General features: G+C 44.6%; 1 protein-coding gene across 2 annotated transcripts in view; it reads left to right on the top strand.

Moving 5' to 3' along the window:
- Window positions 1–1,548: 1,548 nt before the first annotated feature.
- LOC144894045 (uncharacterized) overlaps window positions 1,549–12,972 on the top strand; it is a 33,723-nt gene continuing 22,299 nt past the window's right edge. The window contains exon 1 of one of the 2 annotated variants that reach the window (XM_078785726.1): window positions 1,549–1,673. The gene's annotated coding sequence lies outside the window, so the exon portion shown is untranslated. Of the gene's footprint in view, window positions 1,674–4,173; window positions 4,382–12,972 lie in introns of those variants that run through there. The other variant, XM_078785720.1, reaches the window with a different exon arrangement.

Genomic DNA, 12,972 nt, shown 5'->3' with positions numbered 1-12,972 from the left:
GGGGGAAAGAGGGGAAGGTCGGTTCTACAGAGTGTTGTTTACAGACAATGGGACTAGGGAATGGGGGATTGGGGATAGTTGGGGAGTATTGGGGAAATAGGGGAATATTTACAAGCGGATATGGAGGCCAAATTCCATATTCGCAACAACATCCCACTCCTGACACCATTTGTTACAGACACGACTTTGATGTTATGGTGGGCCGAGCGGAATGGCCGCCGTGTCCGCACAAGTTACCCGATTATACTCGAACGTTGCCGAGTCGCGCTATGCTAAATCAATGATGGAAAAGACACAACGGCTGGATTAAAATGACACGACACCAAGGGTTCAGTTCTCAAGACCTCCGGAGGAGGTTATATTAGGGCGGAAGGTCAGATTACAACGACAAGAGGGACAGCATAGAAAGGCAGGCACTTAGACACACTCTTATATTAGCCCCGACAGACGACAGATAAACGGGACAAAACTGACTCACACGGGGATTGATGGCAAGGAAAGGCAGAATCGATGGCTCCAGGTGCACCTGGGCTCAGGGCAGGATCGACCCGGTCCGGTCTAGAGATGCGGGGAGGTCGCTCAGCGCTCGGAGGTGGTGACTTGTCGTCTCAAGCTGGGGGCGCATCTCACGTCACGTCCGGTAAGTGGCCGCGTATATCCGGCGGGGAGTGACACGCCCTCGGCTCGTTAGCTCCGCCCCAGATGGAATCGGCCCGTTGCTTCTCATTGGGTGCGTGCGGGGGGGTTACCGGCTCCGCCCTTGACGAGGGGCTGACAAGGAGCCCCTTCGGGGTACCCCGTCGGAGCGCATGGTCAATGGCGGCTAACCGAGCCGGAGTGAGGACGCACACTCCCCGCGCGCGCCGTTGTTGTTGTTGTAGTTGTTGTTGTAGTTGTTGTTGTAGTTGTTGTTTGGGGAAGAAGATGGGAGGAGGTATGGGAAGGTCCTAAACTCACTACTGGTGCCATATAATCACATTCTGGTGCAACGAAGAGTCAGAATTAATGGAAACGAGTCCTTAACTGACATAGACTAAGAATAACTAGCAAGATGTCCGAAAGTTGTCTACGTGAGATGCGGTGGACCTGGGCACGACATTTAATGGGGGAAAGAGGGGAAGGTCGGTTCTACAGAGTGTTGTTTACAGACAATGGGACTAGGGAATGGGGGATTGGGGATAGTTGGGGAGTATTGGGGAAATAGGGGAATATTTACAAGCGGATATGGAGGCCAAATTCCATATTCGCAACAATATATAAATGTGTATATTGTTGTAATATTGTATAAGAAGTTGTTTCTTGGGTTTGTTGATCTGGAGAAAGGATTCGATAGGGTTCCACGTGAAGTAGTGACATGGGCATTGAGGAAGTTAGGAGTGGAGGAATGGTTGGACAGAGTAGTGATGGCAATGTACGAGAGAGCGTGCACAGCTGTAAGGACGAAGGACGGGAACAGTGGTGAGTTTGAGGTGAAGGTGGGAGTGCATCAGGGGTAGGTACTAAGTCCACTACTATTTGTAGCTGTGATGGAGGTGCTGGCTCAGAACGTAAAGGAGGGTTTACCATGGGCGTTGTTGTATGCAGATGAACTGGTGTTGATGGGGGAGAGTATGGATGGACTGAAGGAGAAGATGAACAAGTGGAAGGAATTTATGGAGACAAAAGGTCTGAAGGTGAATATCGGAAAAACAAAGGTGATGGCAAGTGGTAAAGCATGTGGTGAGGTGGAAAGAACTGGGAAGTGGCCGTGTGCTGTGTGCAGGAAGGGTGTCAGAGTGAATTCCATTCAATGTACAATGTGCGCTGAGTGGGTTCATCAAAAATGTAGTGGTCTGAGAGGGTCATTAACCAGTGTGGCAGCTACATTCAAGTGTAAGGTGTGCACAGAGGGAGCTGACGATGGAGGAAATGTTGAGTTGGATCTTGGAGACGGCGTGAAGCTGGAAGGTGTGAAAACTTTTTGTTACCTCGGAGACATGCTGAATGGAGAAGGTGGATCAGACTCGGCAACGGTTGCTCGAGTGAGATGTGCATGGAAGAGGTTTCGGGAACTGAGTGGCGTGTTGAGGAGGAGGGGAGTGTCGTGGAAGCTGAAGGGAAAGGTGTATGCTGCATGTGTGAGAAGTGTTATGATTTATGGGAGCGAGACATGGGTAATGAACGTAGAGCAGCAACGAAGGCTGGAAAGGGTGGAAATGCGAATGGTTCGGTGAATGTGTGGAGTGTCGTTGAGAGAGAGGAAGACAAATTATGAATTGCGAAAGATGATGGGAATAGAGCCTGTGATTGATGCTGTGAAGAGGAACAGGTTGAGATGGTTTGGTCATGTGTTGAGGAAGGATGAAAGTGACTGGTTGAGAAGAGTGATGGAAATGAATGTGGAAGGAAGTAGAGGATGGGGAAGACCGAGAAAGACTTGGCTAAAGATGGTGGAAGAAGAAATGCGGGCAAGGGGGTTAACAAGGGGAGATGCAGAAAATAGGGCAAAATGGAGAAGATTGTCATGGGGACCGCAAGGCTAACCCCTGCTCTTGTTGGGAAAATGGCCTTAAAATGCATGTTGTTGTTGTTGTTGTATGTATATGTATATGTATATATTGTTGTGGATTCGGGGGTCGGCGCTCCCCTTATCAAGGGGGGGTTAATCCCCTTGTCTTTTAAGCTGGCCGTCCCCCAATCCTGGAAATTATGACCACTTCCGGTCGGTGGTAAGTATGGTTGTAAGCCCAATTAGTCTTATTACCTAAGTACTACCACCGGCCGTAAGCGAGGAGATAACTCCCACCCGAGCCGCAGCGGTAATGGATATGCCAAGCGAAGCGAGCCACGACTCGGGCCGTTAACCATAGACTAAACCCGATTAAAGCGGTTCCTGTCGTGCCACAGGTACTCAATTGAAAGAAAGGACGCAAATGATCGAATAAGAGAAAACCCAGAAAATAAGAAGAACAAAGAGTGGGTTTATTAATTATGTACAAAAACCCAAAAGAAGAAACGAAAGGAATATACAAGAGCAAAAGGACACAGGGCAAGCTTAACTATACAGTCTTACTTACAACCCCGGACAAACAGACAGACTCACACGGGATGGTCGTGGTAGGGGAGGAAGGTCCAGGCAGATGGCTCAGGCGTTGAGGTCTGGCTCCAGGTGTCGATCCGTACCGTGGCGAAAACCCGGGCAGGCAGCTAGCGCGTATCATTGGCGCGCGACCGGACCTTACATATGGCGGGGGGAGGGGGGGGGGAGTCCTTCGCAAGTCCGTATGCACAGTTCCTATGAATTCATATGAATTAGGAGTTCCCCAGCGCAGCTCGTTCCAACGCAGCTCTCTCCAACGCAGCTCTGTCCGTGCCCTCTCTTTTAGCGCGGCTCTCCCACTCACTCTGCTCGTGAACTCCTTACTCAGCTTCTCTCCCTCCTCTCTCTCCTCTCTGTGAAAAGGCGCCGCGCTTGCGCTTATATAGTCCGCTTAGAAGTCAAGCCGCGCACTCTCAAACCACGCCCACCAGTGAGCTCACCTCAGCCCTGATTGGGTAGCGAGGGCTCACTGGCTCCGCCCTTGACGGAACGTTGATAGGGCCACGCCTCATTCTTGGCGCTCCGCCCCCTTCTTCTCCAAGCTTGACCGCGTGCGTAATGGTGTTTGGAGCGAACGCTGAGGCGGCTGAGGCGGCTGCGGCTGGCAGAGGCGCGCAATACAATTTGGAGAGAGACTGGCAAAATTGACGGAATGGGGCCTATCTTATTTAATTAATGCAACGCAGATTCAACTGTTGGGAACACAGCCTTATCTGAAACACATATTAAGGAATTAACTGAAAGTCATATGGTGTCCTACGTGTTGCATATGGCCTAACTATGGGTGCGACCTTATTAAATGATGGGATATTTACAAGTTATTATTTACAAGTATTTACAAGTGAGGGGTTCTCAAAACCGCAACAATATATATGTTGTAATATTTTGACAGGTTACAACAAACATGTGATGCTTATCAATTAAAACACAGTCCATATTATGTTTAACAGTAATTAAGTTTCCTCAAGCATGATATGACACCGGCATCCACAATTGTCATAAGGACGCTCAGCATTCCACATCGACAGTGATGCAACAGATGTCAGACTTAAGCCAGAGGAACCGGAAAAGCCAGATAAGCGAATCGCTTCCGAAGTAGATTGTGGAAGTAGTAGGTGTGGTGCTGTTTGGAAGCTTTCCCGGTTTGCCACCCCGTTGCCTGTCCCCCTTTCCGTCCCATCCTGTAACTGCTGCCTTTTTGAATCGAGCTTCGGGTAGTGAGTGCTTCGTCTTCGCATCGCACGCACATTTTTCATCCGCCGTCCGTGTTGCTCGGACTCGGTGTCAGCTTGTGCTTCCCAAGTAAGTGATTGGGAAAAGCTTGTTATAAATTGAAGTGCTGAGGATTATGAGAAAGATGTTTGACACATTTCGTGCTGCATGTCTTTATAACTATAAGTGCTCTGATATTAACAAGTCCAAGAAGAACTTTGATTCGACCTCTCCACAACTTTGTTCCTTGTCCTCCAAAAAATATTTAATGAAGCAATTTCTTGTGGGATCCGAGTCGCCTCAAACAGATCCGAGTTAAGGAATGAACCAATATCACGATTGAGATAATTTGACGTAAACGTGATGACGACAAAGTTCATCTCAGGATTGTGAATGATCAGGGGCATTAAAAGCCTATAGAGGGCGCGCACACCTGCGCCCTCAGCCAATGATGATACCCCGCCGCCTTGTGATGCTGACAAAAGAAGAACAATTGACATATTTATCTTACTCATCTGCATCATTTCCGGTGATCTTTCCTTGTCTTACTAAAAACGTAAGCCTGGTGTTGGCTGAATGGTGAAGGTGCCTGGCTTGAGATATTAGGGTCTTGAGTTTGAGCCCCTGTCATAACATTCAATTAACACCAGGTGGGTTGACTCAGCCTGTCATCCTTCCAAGGTCGGCAAAATGAGCCTCAGATGACTGGTTATAGAGAGGCGTTGGTTGCATCAGCCGCACCGGGCCCCCAGAAAATGATGCAACCAGCAGCCTCAAGCTGCACACGAACCACCACTGAAAATGTAAAATTAATCGATGTACAATTTTTCTAATCTTGCTCATCCTGTATAAAAGTGCGGAACTGCACTATATACATATACAGGTAGGAAACAAAAAATGGAAATACCAATGTAAAGTTACTTAATAGGTCGTTGGGCCATCACTTGCTGCCAGTATGCGCCATGGCAAAGGGTCCACGAGCGTCTGGAATGCTGCAGGAGGGATACGGCACCATTTTTCCACGAGAAAGTCAATCAACTCACACCTGTTTGATGCAGGTGGAAAACGCTGTCATGTGTCGTTCCAAAAATATCCCATAACTGCTCAATTGGGTTCAGATCTGGTGACAGAGAAGTCCATGACATAAGGATAACATCAGTGTCATGCTCATCAAACCATTGGGTGACAACAATTGGTCTGTGGATGGGGCATTGTCATCCTAGAAGATATCCCTCCCGGCAGGAACGAAATGCTGCAACATGAGGTGAAGATGATCACTCAGAACCATTAAGTAGTGATTGGCATTGACTTTGCCATCTAAGGGAATGACTGCACCCAAACCATGCCAGGAAAATGTGCCCCCACAACATTACAGAACCACCAGAACCCTTCATTGTTGGAAACAAGCGCTCAGGGTTGTAGAGTTCTGCAGGTTGGTGCCACACGTGCACTCTTCCATGTCGAGAACACGGTGAAGGATGATTCGTCTGACCATATCACATATTCTCCACTGCTCGGTAGTCCATTGGCTCTTTGCACCACTGGCCTCACAAATGCACATTGCCAAGTGTGATGAGCAGTTTGTGCACTGCAACCTGACTGTGGTATCCAGCTCTGTGAACATCTCTGCGGAATGTCTTTGACGAAACTGGCTGCTCGCGCTCCAGGTTGAAATATGCAATCAATTGATCTGCAGTTGCTCACCTGCTTTGCCTTGCACTTCAAATTAATGTACGGATATCACGATCCTGGATCTTCACGATATATCGCGATCCTTCAAACATGCTTCCGCCCAATGTTGCCCTTTGCCGATGATGTCTTTACCCCGGAGTTTCATTCCAACATTTCCTACAAGACCATTGCTCAGGAAACGTCAGTAAGTTGAGCTGTCTTTGTCACTGAAGCACCTGCCAAACGCACCCCAACAATCACCTGTCTTGCAAAGTCACTGAGGTGCTTTTAAGGCCAGCACCGTAGCCTGCCTTTTTTATAATAAAAAAGGAAAAAATCAAACATTTGAACAGCCTTGGACGTGCACCTTGACCCCACGGACAAGGCACAATGTCTATCAAGACTGTCCCATTAGCATACACATGCACTTCAACCCCAAGGCTGAAGCACATGGTCATTCAAAACACATGCATCCTGACCCCGAAGGACCAGAATGCATGGTCATACAATACTCTACCACAGTGGACCACTCCACCACTCCACGACTCCTCCACGAATTGAAGAGAAACCAGAGTATCTGAGGTGCTTATGAGGCCAGCACTAAGGCCTGCCTTTTTTATGATGAAAAAAGGTAAAAAACCAAACATTTGAACAGTCTTTGACGTGCACCTTGACCCCACGGCCAAGGCACACCGTCTATCAAGGCTGTCCCATTAACATACACATGCACCTCAACCCAAAGGCTGAAGCACATGGTCATTCAAAACACATGCATCCTGACCCCGAAGGGCCAGAATGCATGGTCATACAATACACCACCACAGTGGACCACTCCACGACTCCTCCACGAATTGAAGAGAAACCAGAGTATCTGAGGTCTCCTCTTGCAGCCATTCCAGCCATAATTATAGGCAACCAGACCTATGCAGCATTTATATACACTAGGGCATGCCCGTACTATATATATATCTAAAATTATATCCCCCCCCTCTATTTACATGAAATGGTTTGGTCCATTCGCAAAGCCAAAGCGAACGGCTTGCGAGTACGGTGACAATCCCCCCCCTCTATTTACATGAAATGGTTTGGTCCAAAGCAAACGGCTTGCGAGTACGGTGACAATCCCCCCCCCCCTCTATTTACATGAAATGGTTTGGTCCAAAGCGAACGGCTTGCGGAGTTTGGTAAAGAAATCGCCATAGCTCGGTAACTACTTGTCCGATTAATTTCAAACCTTGAAAAGGCACATCCTCGGGTCCCCAGCAATATACCTGGCAAGTTTAAAGTATATCGGACCGGTAGTTGTCGAGAAACAGCGGTCGCATACAGACACACACACACACACACACACAGAGATTACTGGAATTATAGATAGATGACCCGAAGCATGCTGGGATGTTGTTTGCTTAATTAACACATTCTGTACACCTGTGTGGAAGTTGTTGCTTGGTGTCCCTCATTTAACCAGGTGTTTCCATTTTTTTTTTTCACTACCATACATATATATGAGTATGTGTATATATATATATATATATATATATATATATATATTCTCCCAAAAAAATATATGTATATATATTATGTGTATATATATATATATATATACATATATATATATATATATATACACACACACACACACACATACATACACATACATACATATTCGTAACGTAATTTCAAAACACACCTGGTCACAAATGTGCCTCACTGACCGGGTCCTCAGTCGAGGTCCTCAGTATCATCCTGTTTTAGCCCTTCAACCTCGATACGGTCAGCTAAGGTGGGCCAGCAGGGGCACATACGCCTCCACATGCAGCAGCTACACCTGGATGCGTACATACCCCCACCCCCAGCAAGTTAGAACACAGACTACAACAACAAAACCGCCTCCACGACCATAATCAACAGCCCCTCATCCACTCTCACACACCAAAAAAAAACACACCTAACCAACCGACCACCTACCTTTGCAGCATGCACCACTCAAACAAAAACACATTCATACAAAACCACACCCACTCCTGCAACACACACACACACAAACAAAACACACACACACACACACACACACACACACACACACACGCATCTCCCTTACATTCCTCGTCCACCTGGATACCACTGTTTTTTTTTTGTTTTTTTTGTATACTGAATCGAGGCTCGTGAGTCAGTATGTTCCATTGTAATTCAGTATGTTAACCTTTTAGGCAGTTTTGTCCATCTCATCCACAGACCTCAAACTTTGTACAAACAAATTTGTCCTGAAATCAGGAAAGAAAAAGGCAAGGGGAAAGGGTGGAAGAATTTTATGTTTTCATTGTTAATCTTTTTTTGGAATGTCTAAATTTGGTGTCGTGGAATCCTTGTCAGAGTTCACACCGCCTGTGTTATCCACAAAATCGAAAATTGCGCAAATGTTTATTCATTTTCATGAATTCCTTTTCTTCAAAATGCAAAATGTTTTGTGGCGTCTTTAATTTGATGGTTTCTTTTTGGAAAACGTGGGTGGTCAATTGTATTTGGCAATAAAAATCACAAACATGGAGCAGAATGTCAACATAATGCAGTGTGTACGTGGATGTGCAAACTTCATAATGCACTTTGCGCAGTTTGATTATAAAGTCCTGTACACACACCAATGTGCACATGCATGTACAAACAGGAAAAGTATGACATGTACAGGCAGGATTTCCAAGGTCAATGTCAGAACAGCAGCTGCTGTCGCAAGGGGCAGACATTGTGGAAGAAATATAACTGCAGCTGGATGGACGGAGGTCACATTGTAGGGCTGGATCCACAATCCTACAGTCACGTGAAAAAGTAAGTACACCGCATGCAAAGTTTTGACTTTTTCAACATATTTCAACATACAGCTATTTGATCTTCAACGCCAAACGCCAACGTGAGGTTGTTTCTGCCACAGGGGGCAATACCACCGATTAGAGCCAAGGGTGTACTTACTTTTTCCACATGTGAAATTTGCATTTATGTTTATTTAAATTATACAATGGACTACAAAATGTAAATGTTTCATGATATTTGTTATATTATATCACCTTCATCTATCAATATTGTTGAAATGAAGATCAAATAGCTGTATGTTGAAATATGTTGAAAAAGTCAAAACTTTACATGGGGTGTACTTACTTTTTCACCTGACTGTATATGCTTTCATTGACATTATTCTTGGGAGCTTATTATTACCCTGCGCTCGCGAAGCAAAAACCAGGGTAAGGCATTCGGTTACGTATGTGTGGCGTGTCTGCATTTTAAAAATTCACTAGAATATAAGACCCGTCGCTTCGCTGACGGAAATACCAATTCCTGGGAGATCCTGCTCTCCGTGCAGGGTTTTGGCATTTGCAGATTTCACACCATAAAAATTTCCATGTACACATAAAAACTTTTTTTTTTTTAAATCTTTGGATCACAAACACTCCCCGAATCCACCGGAGTTACTCGGGAGTTACCCGAATCCACCGTAGTTGGATTTATTGGAATCCGTTAATCCATTCTCAAGTTAAAACACAACAAACAAACAAATGAAAAATGACTAATAGAGCGACACTTGGAAAAACCGAACAAAGTAGAATGGCACTCATAGAGCATCCTTTTGACCTCAAAAATAGTTGGTGGTTGGTTTCAGTAAGCTGATGTGCAAATCCTATTCAGATTTCAAGTCAATCGGATGAAAATTAAGGATTTTGGAAATTTGAAAAATATTTGTTGACCTTTGGCCTATGTTGACCATTGGCCTATGTTGACCTTGTAACCTATGTTTATCAAAAAAATAGTTGGTGGTTGAATTCAGTTAGCTGATATGAAAATCCTATTCTAATTTAAAGTCAATCGGATGAAAATTGAGGATTTTAGAAATTTGAAAAAAGTGGTTGACCTTTGACCTATGTTGACCTTGTGACCTAGGTTGACTTCAAAATAGTTGTTGGTTGAATTCAGTTGACATGTAAATCCCATTCAATTTTCAAGTCAATCGGATGAAAATTGAGGATTTAAAAAAATGGTTGTTGACCTTTGGCCTATGTTGACCTTTTGGCCTATGCTGATCTCAAAAATAGTTGGAGGTGGAATTCCGTTCGGTGATGTGTAAATACCATTCACATTTCAAATTAATCGGATGGAAATTGAGGATTTTAGAAAAAAAGAAAAAAAAAAGCAGTTGACCTTTGGCCTTTGTTGACCTTTTGACCTTTTGACTTCAAAAATATATAGCATTTTGTCGGACCACGAACTCCACCATTTGGTGAAGTTTCGTGAAGATCGGTTTAGATTTGTGACCTGTAGGCAAGTATAACTGAGCGGACAGACAAACACACACACAAACCGGAGTGATCAACATACTTTTTTTTTCCACGTAACAAACAAACAGACAGACACGGCTCCTTTTACAATATAGATTTTTCTCGGCAACCGTTTGTCCGATTGACACGAAATTTTACCATATGAGCGCCTCCGCCTGTTGAATTTTTAATAATCATGACATCATAGGTCACGTGGTACAGGGGCCATGTTGGAAAAAACGTTACACCTCCATCTCCAAAACCACTCCATGGAAAAAAAAATTAAACGTGGCTCATTGTCAAGTACTCCCCATGCGGAATAAGATATGTGAATGACGATGTCACATATCTTATTCCGCATGGGGAGTACTTGACCTTAATTATGACGTCGAAATTCGACAAGTACAACGTTTGATTCCATCAGTATGAATTTTTTTCCTCTGCAATTCTTGGTCCGATTGACAGGAAATTTCACCATAGGAGCGCCACTGCCTGTAGAATTTTTTATGATAATTATGACGTCATAAGTCACGTGGTGCAGGCGCCATCTTGGAAAAACCGAAAAACGTTGCACCTCTATATCTCCAAAACCGCTCCATGCAAAAAATTTAAACGTGGCTTATTGTAAAGGACTTTGCATGGCGAATAGGTGTTGTTACCGTTGGTGTCATTGGTGCCATAATTATGACGTCATAATACGACAGGGACAACGCTTCGTCTGATCAGTTTGAAATTTATTGAGCGTAATCTACGCAACAAATATATTAGAGAATATAAATTTGTGACGTAATCGGTCACGTGGTCTGGCAACCATATTGGATCAAAGAAAAAAAATGTTCAAAAACAGAAGAGTTGGCTCACACCAAGTTGACTGCACAGGGTAAGTGTTCTATGAATACCATCTAGTTTATTTAACGAACAGAACTACTGAATGAATCTCAATCTCACATTTTGGCTTTGCGTTGTCATTCGAATTGCATACCCACAGTTACCTAATCGAAAGGTGAGGACAGGAAAAAAGTCTTATTGTCCCCCGACGCACCGCGGAGCGAAAGGGGGACTATTGTTTTCCCCTCCGTCCGTGTGTCCGTCCGTCCGTGCGTGCGGGCATGCGTGCGTACGTGCATGCGTAAGCGAAGGACCGCATTCAAATTTGGTGTGTGGGTGCAACCCACGTCAAAATCCAAGATGGCCGCCCCCATGTATGTCTGATGCCATGTATGTCTGATGCCATGTATGTCTGAACCTTGTGAGCGGAATATCTTGAAAAATAAGCGAAGTACCAACTTCTAATCTGGCATGTGGGTGTATCTATGCAAAAGGAGGAACGCTCTTGAAAATTAGGTCGCCACGTCAAAATCCAAGATGGCCGCCACCATATATATGTCTGAACCGTGTGAGTGAAATATCTTGAAAAATAAGCGAAATACCAACTTCTAATCTGGTGTGTGAGTGCATCTAGGCATAAGGAAGAAACCTATTGAAAATTGGGGTGCCACGTCAAAATTCAAGATGGCCACCGCCATGTATGTCTGAACCTTGAGCGGAATATCCGGAAAAATAAGCGAAGTACCAACTTCTAATCTGGTGTGTTGGTGTATCTAGGTATAAGGAAGAACGCTTTTGAAAATTGGGTCGCCACGTCAAAATCCAAGATGGCCGCCGCCATGTATGTCTGAACCTTGTGAGCGAAATATCATATCATAGCATGTTTTCTGCGTCTTCCACTTTGTCAACTCACATCATTTCCACGACGGGGGACCTAGGCGTAACGCTTGTTTTCTTTTGTATGCAGCCCAATGCTGAGGGTGCAATTGTGCCGCTGATGCAGTGACCCCTGTAGTTTAGGGCAAGAATTTGTAATTTGTTCATGGTGCCGACAATAGCTCAACTGCTCTTCACAGAGGACACCAAGGGATCTATAACGTCCACCAAGTAATGCCGTCCCTTGAAAGTTTGAGTTCATTTGATGATAAAAGACATTTGAAAGATAAGTTTATAGCAACACCTCGTGGGAATTATGACTTGATTTCTTTCACTGCTGTTTATAAAATACGTACACATCTGTCCATTCAAACCACACAATTTATAGGTATGTAAATTAAATATCTAAGTCATCAACACCTGTAAATAAATGGAGTTACCAACAACTATTCAAGGCTTACAACGAGTAACACCTAAAGTTGAAAAAAGAAACCGTTAGACACCTTCAACTTTCTCATTCTTGATACTGTCAAACTACAGACTTGGCATTTAATATGGAATAATTTTTTTTCTTGAGTTGGGTTTACTTTCTTAACTCAGTATATCAATCTGGTGGGTTTCTTTCACACTTTGGTGATTTATTTGTTAAAAGAACCATGTCACTGATTGTCTGTCGCAGCAAGAAGTCAACAACAGGATTATATCACAGGTGGCGTGGCAAAATGTATGGACAGGTGCATTTGATGATTGGCTTCACAGTCGGGTATACAAGGGTTGTTGCGTTCTGTATTAGTGGAAAACAACTGCTGCACATCTACAAAAGCTATTGCCGCTTACTCTGGAGATGGTCCGTCAACTCGACAATGCTGATTGTCATGGAGTGGTGGCTTTACGAAATTACGGCATGAAACAGCATGCTATTGCTCGGCAGTATGGCATCACTCAAGGTCAGGTGTCAAAGATCCTGAAACGAAATGCTCAGAGGGGTGCCCTACACCAATACCG

Source organism: Myxine glutinosa, chromosome 1 (genome assembly GCF_964187855.1).
Source record: "Myxine glutinosa chromosome 1, kmMyxGlut1.1, whole genome shotgun sequence".
NCBI lineage: Eukaryota > Metazoa > Chordata > Myxini > Myxiniformes > Myxinidae > Myxine > Myxine glutinosa.
Note: the sequence above shows the minus strand (reverse complement) of the source record. Positions and strands in the feature narration are given on the sequence as shown.